This window comes from Triticum dicoccoides, chromosome 6B (genome assembly GCF_002162155.2).
Source record: "Triticum dicoccoides isolate Atlit2015 ecotype Zavitan chromosome 6B, WEW_v2.0, whole genome shotgun sequence".
Lineage (NCBI taxonomy): Eukaryota > Viridiplantae > Streptophyta > Magnoliopsida > Poales > Poaceae > Triticum > Triticum dicoccoides.
In genome coordinates this window covers 78,812,707-78,822,258 of record NC_041391.1, presented here as the reverse complement: position 1 = coordinate 78,822,258, position 9,552 = coordinate 78,812,707, and positions in this window count along the sequence as shown.

Here is a 9,552-nt window from a genome sequence, read left to right as displayed (position 1 = left end):
TCTAGAAGCAGCATTGACCGGCTTCAGTTAGCAGCAGTAGCGAAGGAATCGCTCAATCGGGTTCAGTTAACAGCCATCGATTTCGCTCGGGTTCAGTAACGCATAGCCTGCAGTGCAATCGCTCGGGTTCCGCTAGAGACCAATGCCTTGCACCCACGCACGTACGAGTACAAGAAAAACGCGCATTGCTCGGCCCCTGACCACCCACCGTAACCCGAAACTCCCCGAAATTTTCCTCGCCCTCGCTTCTACCACGGTTTTTTCCGTCATGGACGGCCCAAAGAATGTCATGCAGCTGCGTCTCCGGCCTGCCCATGATGAAAAGCCCATTTTCTATCATGATTTTTATCATAGAAGTAGGAGCCCACCACATCTATGATGATACTGGGTTTTGTCATAATTATTGTCATAGAAGTGTCATAAGTATGACAGAAAAAATTCCGTTCGGCCCAAAATGTCACGGATGTGTCTTTTTTTGTAGTGTGGGCCTCCAACAGGGCCGTAGAATCGGTGGGCCTCGGGCCATCGGATAAATGGGTCTACATGGGCCGTATATGGGCGTAATTGGTATTGACCCAGCACGGTATTGGGTCGTTAACAGGCCAGAGGACAGCAAAGGATTAATTCTTTCACAGGCATAACAGGTCGTTAATGGGCCAGAATATTGGACGGGCTGGACACGACGCAATGGGTTAACAGGCCAGAAACGGGCCGACTCTTGCCATGGGCGGAATTTGGCCCATTAGGGGAACAGGACAGTAACGGGCCGGAAGTAATCGAGGACCGGAAAGGAGACCAAGAACGCATGGGCCGTCCGTAGGCCGAAAGATAACACGGGCTGCAAAGGGCCCATGTGAATCATGGGTCGTTAACGGGTGCAAAGAAATTTACAGTTCATTATGGGCTAGAGTCACCATGGGCCTCTAAAGGGCCTAAAGATACGAAGGCCTCATATGGGCCGAAAGACGTCATGGGCCATACATGGGCCGAAAGTGAAACGGGCTGGTGCTATATTCGATGGCCCACATGACGTTGTTGGGCCGATTTCAGATAGGCCCTAACGGGCCATGAGTTACTGGGCCGTAAAATGGGCTATTTGCGAAGAGACCGTTAATAGGCTTTTCATGGGCCAGCCCGCTAACTTTTGACCAAGTCAAATGGGACAGCCTTTGTATGCTAAATGGGACAGTGGTGGGCCGTCACACGTGTTGACATATCATAGGCACCTATTTGACTCACTCACTAGCTGACATGTGTTTCCTTCGGCCAATCAGAATTTTACACGTGGAAATTTCCCATTGGCCCAGGCTATTAACGGGTTAACAGATCCAAAACCTGACCAGATAGCTTAATGGCATCCCATTATGGTGGATGCTACGTGTCGGTCACCATTGACGAAAGCACTTGCGTGACGCGCGATTTATCGTCATGGAAGTGGACACTTCCGTGATGATAGTTTTGGCACTGTCATGGAACACTTCTACGACAGCACAGGTATGACCATCTTGATTCTGTCATAAAATCGTCATGGATGTACATGCATGACAAAAACGAGACCTACTGTGACAAACACGTATCATCACGAAGGTGTATTTTTTTCTAGTGCTTGGGCTTCAACTTTCTAAGAACTTGCCCTTCTTCTTCTTCTTCTTCTTCTTCTTCTTCTTCTTCTTCTTCCACTTCAGGCACTGGGCCTTGTTCTTTTCAGCAGCTGATATGTTTCTGGTGGATCTCTTTGTGGCTTGAGTAACAGCCTTGGGCCAGATTTGTACTTTGAAGGAGCAGCCCCTGATCTGATTGCATCCCCCATCAATTTCTGAGTCTTGGAAGTAGGTCCATCTTGCTCTTCATCTTCTTCTGGGTCTCTGATCATAGAAATCTCCCAATGACTCTGGCCATTGTCTTCTTGACCCTCTCCTTTCTTTTCTTGCCCTCACCAGCCTCTTTGGGTTCAAGAGTGAACACCATGGTTTCTTGGGTTGAGGCTCTGGCTTTGGACATGGGAACTCTTTTTGCAGGAGCTTTTGTCTTCAACCCTGGCTTGAGATTAGCTGCAGTGCTAGTTACCTTCTTGTCTCCTTTCCTCTTGGAAGAGACTTCCTCATCAATCACAAAATCTTCATCCTCAGAATAAGATGTCTTCTTCTTCCTCTGCCTAGTTGCAACTTTTGGCACGTTGCTGGGAGTGCTTCTGCTCCCATCATCAGAACTGCTCTCAGAGGGACTAGTGCCCTTACTCATCTGAACCTATTCCTCTGAAATATTTTGGCTGTCACTATTGTCAGACATGCTGCAAGCAGAAAGCTGACCCTGTGAATAGATATAGATGAGATAGAGTGGATGAGCATCACAAAGTGCAGAGATTTTGCAAAACAAATGAGCCAAAAACTTAGTTTTAGTTTTCTACTAAAGTCATTTCGAAGCTACCGATTTGCTAAACCCGGTGACATCGAAGCAACATTCAGTGTCTAAACTAGTGAACTCGGTCAGACCGAGGCACAGTTCGGTGACACCGATATTCCTAGGGTTTAACAAAGTTCTGAACACGATCACACCGATTTGCAAGTTTTGGTCAGACCGAAAATCACAGTGCAATGGCCTAGTGATGCTCTCCAACGTATCTATAATTTTTGATTGTTCCATGCTATTATATTACCTATTTTGGATGTTTATGGGCTTTACTAGACACTTTTATACCATTTTTGGGACTAACCTATTAACCGGAGGCCCAACCCAAATTGTTGTTTTTTTGCCTATTTCAGTGTTTCGCAGAAAAGGAATATCAAATGGAGTCCAAACAGAATGAAACCTTCGGGAGCGATCTTTTTAGAACAAACGTAATCCAGGAGATGTGGAGTGGACGTCAAGCAGCAGACGAGGAAGCCACGAGGCAGGAGGGCGTGCCCTAGGGGGGTGGGTGCACCCCCCACCCTCGTGGCTCCCCTGACCGACTTCCGTTGCCTATATATATCTACGTACCCCGAAAACATCCAGGAGCACCACGAAACCCTATTTCCACCGCCGTAACCTTCTATTCCCGGGAGATCCCATCTTGGAGCCTTTTCCAACGCTCCGCCGGAGGGGGAATCGATCACGGAGGGCTTCTACATCAACGCCAAAGCCTCTCCGATGAGTTGTGAGTAGTTTACCACAGACCTTCGGGTCCATAGTTATTAGCTAGATGGCTTCTTCTCTCTCTTTGAATCTCAATACAATGTTCTCCTCGATCTTCTTGGAGATCTATTCGATGTAACTCTTTTTGCGGTGTGTTTGTCGAGATCAGATGAATTGTGGGTTTATGATCAAGTTTATCTATGAGAAATATTTGAATGTCCTTTGAATTCTTTTATGTATGATTGGTTATGTTTGCAAGTCCCTTTGAATTATCAGTTTTGTTTGGCCTACTAGATTGATCTTTCTTGCAATGGGAGAAGTGCTTATCTTTGGGTTCAATCTTTCATTGTCCTTTCCCAGTGACATCAGGGGTAGCAAGGCACGTATTGTATTGTTGCCATCGAGGCTAAAAAGATGGGGTTTATATCATATTGCTTGAGTTTATCCTTCTACATCATGTCATCCTGCTTAATGTGTTACTCTGTTCTTATGAACTTAATACTCTAGATGCATGTTGGATAGCGGTCGATGCCTAGAGTAATAGTAGTAGATGCAGGCAGGAGTCAAACTACTTGTTACGGACATGATGCCTATATACATGATCATGCCTAGATATTCTCATAACTATGCACTTTTCTATCAATTGCTCGACAGTAATTTGTTCACCCACCATAATACTTATGCTATCTTGAGAGAATCCACTAGTGAAACCTATGGCCCCCCGGGTCTATTTTCCATTATCTAAGTTTTCGATCTACTTTATTTTGCAATCTTTACTTTCCAATCTACAACATAAAAATACTAAAAATATTTATCTTATCTTATTATCTCTATCAGATCTCACTTTCGCAAGTGGCCGTGAAGGGATTGACAACCCCTTTATCACATTGGTTGTGAGGTTCTTGTTTGTTTGTGTAGGTACGAGGGACTTGGAGTGTAGTCTCCTACTGGATTGATACCTTGGTTCTCAAAACTGAGGGAAATACTTACGCTACTTTGCTTCATCACCCTTTCCTCTTCAAGGGAAAAACCAACGCATGCTCAAGAGGTAGCAAGAAGGATTTCTGGCGCCATTTCCAGGGAGATCTATGGACAAGTCAAGACATACCAAGTACCCATCACAAACTCTTCTCCCTCGCATTACATTATTTGCCATTTGCCTCTCGTTTTCCTCTCCCCCACTTCACCCTTGCCGTTTTATTTGCCCTCTCTTTTCCGTTCACCTCTTTTTCGCGTTCCTCTTGTGTGCTTGTGTGTTGGATTGCTTGTCACGATGGCTCAAGATAATACTAAATTGTGTGACTTTTCCAATACCAATAATAATTATTTCCTTAGCACTCCGATTGCTCCTCTTAATGATGCTAAATCTTGTGAAATCAATGCTGCTTTGTTGAATTTTGTCATGAAAGATCAATTCTCTGGCCTTCCTAGTGAAGATGCCGCTACTCATCTAAACAACTTTTTTGATTTGTGTGATATGAAAAAGAAGAAAGACATGGATAATGTTATTGTTAAATTGAAGCTATTTCCATTTTCTCTTAGGGATCGTGCTAAAACTTGGTTTTCGTCTTTGCCTAAAAATAGTATTGATTCATGGAATAAGTGCAAAGATGCTTTTATCTCTAAGTATTTTCCTCCCGCTAAGATCATCTCTTTTAGAAACGATATTATGAATTTTAAGCAACTTGATCATGAGCATGTTGCACAATATTGGGAGAGGATGAAATTAATGATTCGCAATTGCCCTACACATGGTTTGAATTTATGGATGATCATACAATTTTTTTATGCCAGATTGAATTTTGCTTCTAGAAATCTTTTAGATTCGGGCACGGGAGGCACTTTTATGTAAATCACTTTAGGAGAAGCTATTAAACTCCTAGATAATATTATGATTAATTATTCTCAATGGCACATCGAAAGATCTACTAGTAAAAAGGTTCATGCGATAGAAGAGATTAATGTTTTGAGTGGAAAGATGGATGAACTTATGAAATTGATTGCTACTAAGAGTGTCCCTATTGATCCTAATGATACGCCTTTGTCTACTTTTATTGAGAATAACAGTTAATCTATGGATGTGAATTTTGTTGGTAGGAATAATTTTGGTAACAATGCTTATAGAGGAAACTTTAATCCTAGGTCGTTTCCTAGTAATTCCTCTAATAAGTATGGTAATTCCTACAACAACTCTTATGGAAATTTTAATAAGATGCCCTCTGATTGTGATATTAGTGTTAAAGAATTTATGATCTCTCAAAAGAATTTCAATGCTTTGCTTGAAGAAAAATTGCCTAAGATTGATGAATTAGCTAGGAACGTGGATAGAATTTCTCTTGATGTTGATTCTTAGAAACTTAGATCTATTCCACCTAAGCATTATATTATTGAGTCTCTCAAAGCCATGAGAATTTCCATTGATGAGTGCAAAGAAAGAACCGCTAGAATGCGTGCTAAGAAAGATTGCTTTATAAGAGCGTGTTCTTCTAATTTTCAAGATAATAATGATGTAGATCTAAAAGTGATTGATGTGTCCCCTATTAAATCTTTGTTTTGAAATATGAATCTTTGTAATGATGGGACTGGAGATGAGTCAACTTTAGTTAAAAGGCGTCCCAATGATTTGGAGTTTTTTGATCTTGATGCTAAAATTGGTAGAAGTGGGATTGAAGAGGTCAAAACATTACATAGCAACGAACCCACTATTTTGGATCTCAAGGAATTTAATTATGATAATTGTTATTTAATAGATTGTATTTCCTCGTTGCAATCTGTGTTGAATTCTCCTCATGCTTATAGTCAAAATAAAGCTTTTACTAAACATATCGTTGATGCTTTGATGCAATCTTATGAAGAAAAACTTGAATTAGAAGTTTCTATCCCTAGAAAACTTTATGATAAGTGGGAACTTACTATTAAAATTAAAATTAAAGATCATGAATGCTATGCTTTGTGTGATTTGGGTGCTAGTGTTTCCACAATCCCAAAAACTTTGTGTGATGTATTAGGTTTCCGTGAATTTGATGATTTCTCTTTGAACTTGCACCTTGCGGATTCCACTATTAAGAAACCTATGGGAAGGATTAATGATGTTCTTATTGTTGAAAATAGGAATTATGTGCCTGTAGATTTTATTGTTCTTGATTTAGATTGCAATCTTTCATGTCCTATTATTCTTGGTACACCTTTCCTTAGAACGATTGGTGCAATTATTGATATGAAGGAAGGACATATTAGATTCCAATTTCCATTAAGGAAAGGCATGGAACACTTTCCTATAAAGAAAATCAAATTACCTTATGAATCTATTATGAGAGCCATTTATGAATTGAATACCAAAGATGGCAATACTTAGATCTATCCTCGCTTTTATGCCTAGCTAGGGGCGTTAAACAATAACGCTTGTTGGGAGGCAACCCAATTTTATTTTTGTTCCTTGCTTTTTGTTCCTGTTTAGTATAAATAATTCATATAGCCTCTGTTTAGATGTGTTTTCATGTTTTAATTAGTGTTTGTGCCAAGTAGAACCTTTGGGAAGACTTGGGTGAAGTCTTTATGATCATGCTGTAAAAACAGAAACTTTAGCGCTCACGAGATTAGCTGCCATTTTTTACTGGAAATAGATTTTAGGTTGATTATTTTTGAAGATGATTAATAGATAAATTCCTGACGTCCACCAATTTATTTCAGAATTGTTGGAGTTACATAAGTATTCTAAAGTTACAGATTTCTATAGACTGTTCTGTTTTTTGACAGATTCTGTTTTTCGTGTGTTGTTTGCTTATTTTGATGAATCTATGGCTAGTATCGGGGGGTATAAACCATAGAGAAGTTGTAATACAGTAGGTTTAACACCAATATAAATAAATAATGAGTTCATTCAGTACCTTAAGTAGTGGTTTTTCTTTCTTGCACTAACGGAGCTTATGAGATTTTCTGTTGAGTTTTGTGTTGTGAAGTTTTCAAGTTTTGGGTAAAGATTTGATGGATTATGGAATAAGGAGTGGCAAGAGCCTAAGCTTGGGGATGCCCATGGCACCCCAAGATAAATTCGAGGACAATCAAAAGCCTAGGCTTGGGGATGCCCTGGAAGGCATCCCCTCTTTCTTCTTCGTCCATCAGTAACTTTACTTGAGGCTATATTTTTATTCACCACATAATATCTGTTTTGCTTGGAGCGTCTTGTATCATATGAGTCTTTTCTTTTTAGTTTACCACAATCATCCTTGCTGTACACACCTTTTGGAGAGACAGGCATGATTCAGAATTTATTAGAATACTCTATATGCTTCGCTTATATCTTTTGAGCTAGATAATTTTGCTCTAGTACTTCACTTATATCTTTTTAGAGCACGACGGTGGTTTTATTTTGTAGAAATTATTAACCTCTCATGCTTCACTTATATTATTTTGAGAGTCTTTTAGAACAGTATGGTATTTTCTTTGGTTATGAAATTAGTCCTAATATGATGGGCATCCAAATTGGGTATAATAAAAACTATCATGTAGAGTGCATTAAACACTATGATAAATTTGTTACTTGATAATTGTTTTGAGATATAAAGGTGGTAATGTTAGAGTCATGCTAGTTGGGTAATTGTGAAATTTAGAAATACTCGTGTTAAAGTTGGCAAGTCCTGTAGCATGCACGTATGGTAAAGTTATGTAACAAATTTGTAGCATGGGGTGCTCTTTGAGTGCTTTCCTTATGAGTGGCGGTCGGGGGCGCGCGATGGTTAACTCCTACCAACCTCCCCCCTAGGAGGATGCGTAGTAGTACTTTGCTTCAAGGGCTAATAAATTTTTGCAATAAGTATATGAGTTCTTTATGACTAATGTGAGTCCATGGATTATACGCACTCTTACCTTTCCACATTTTTGCCAAGCCTCTATGGTACCGTGCATTGCCCTTTCTCACCTTGAGAGTTGGTGCAAACTTCGCCGGTGCATCCAAACCCCGTGATATGATACGCTCTATCACACATAAACCTCCTTATATCTTCCTCAAAACAGCCACCATACCTACTTATTATGGCATTTCCATAGCCATTCTGAGATATATTGCCATGCAACTTTCCACCGTTTCGTTTATTATGACACACTCCATCCTTCTCATATTGCTTTTTGCATGATCATGTAGTTGACATCGTATTTGCGGCAAGGCCACCTTTATAATTCTTTCATACATGTCACTCTTGATTCACCGCATATCCCGGTACACTGCCGGAGGCATTCACATAGAGTCATATTTTGTTCTACGTGTTGAGTTATAATTCTTGAGTTGTAAATAAATAAAAGTGTGATGATCTTCATTATTAGAGCATTGTCCCAAGTGAGGAAAGGATGATGGAGACTATGATTCCCCCAGAAGTCGGGATGAGACTTCGGACTTTATGAAAAATAAAAGAGGCCAAAGAAGGCCAAATAAAAAATAAAAAAAGAGGCCAAAGAAGCCCACCAAAATAAAGAGAAATGAGAGAAAAAGAGATAAGGGACAATGTTACTATCCTTTTACCAAACTTGTGCTTCAAAGTAGCACCATGATCTTCATGATAAGAGGGTCTCCTATGTTGTCACTTTCATATACTAGTGGGAATTTTTCATTAATGAACTTGCCTTGTATATTCCAATGATGGGTCTCCTCAAAATGCCCTAGGTCTTCGTGAGCAAGCGAGTTGGATGCACACCCACTTAGTTTCTTTTGTTGAGCTTTCATATATTTATAGCTCTAGTGCATCCGTTGCATGGCAATCCCTACTCCTTGCATTGACATCAATTGATGGGCATCTCCATAGCCCGTTGATTAGCCTCGTCAATGTGAGACCTTCTCTCTTTTTGTCTTGTCTCATAACCCCTATCATTATATTCTATTCCACCTATAGTGCTATATCCATGGCTTGCACTCATGTATTGCGTAAGAGTTGAAAAGGCTGAAGCCCGTTAAAAAGTATGAACCAATTGCTCGGCTTGTCATCGGGGTTATGCATAAGGGGAGTATTTTGTGTTATGAAAATGAAGCATGGCCAAACTATATGATTTTATAGGGATACGCTTTGTTTGGCTATGTTATTTTGATAAGACATAATTACTTAGTTTGTATTCTTGAAGTATAATTATTTTTATGTCAATATTAAAATTTTATCTTGAATCTTTTGGATCTGAATAATCATGCCACAATAAAGAAAATTACATTGAGAAATATGCTAGGTAGCATTCCACATCAAAAATTATGTTTTTATCATTTACCTACTCGAGGACGAGCAGGAATTAAGCTTGGGGATGCTTGATATGTCTCCAACGTATCTATAATTTTTGATTGTTCCATGCTATTATATTACCTGTTTTGGATGTTTATGGACTTTACTAGACACTTTTATATCATTTTTGGGACTAACCTATTAACCGGAGGGCCCAGCCCAAATTGTTGTTTCTTTGCCT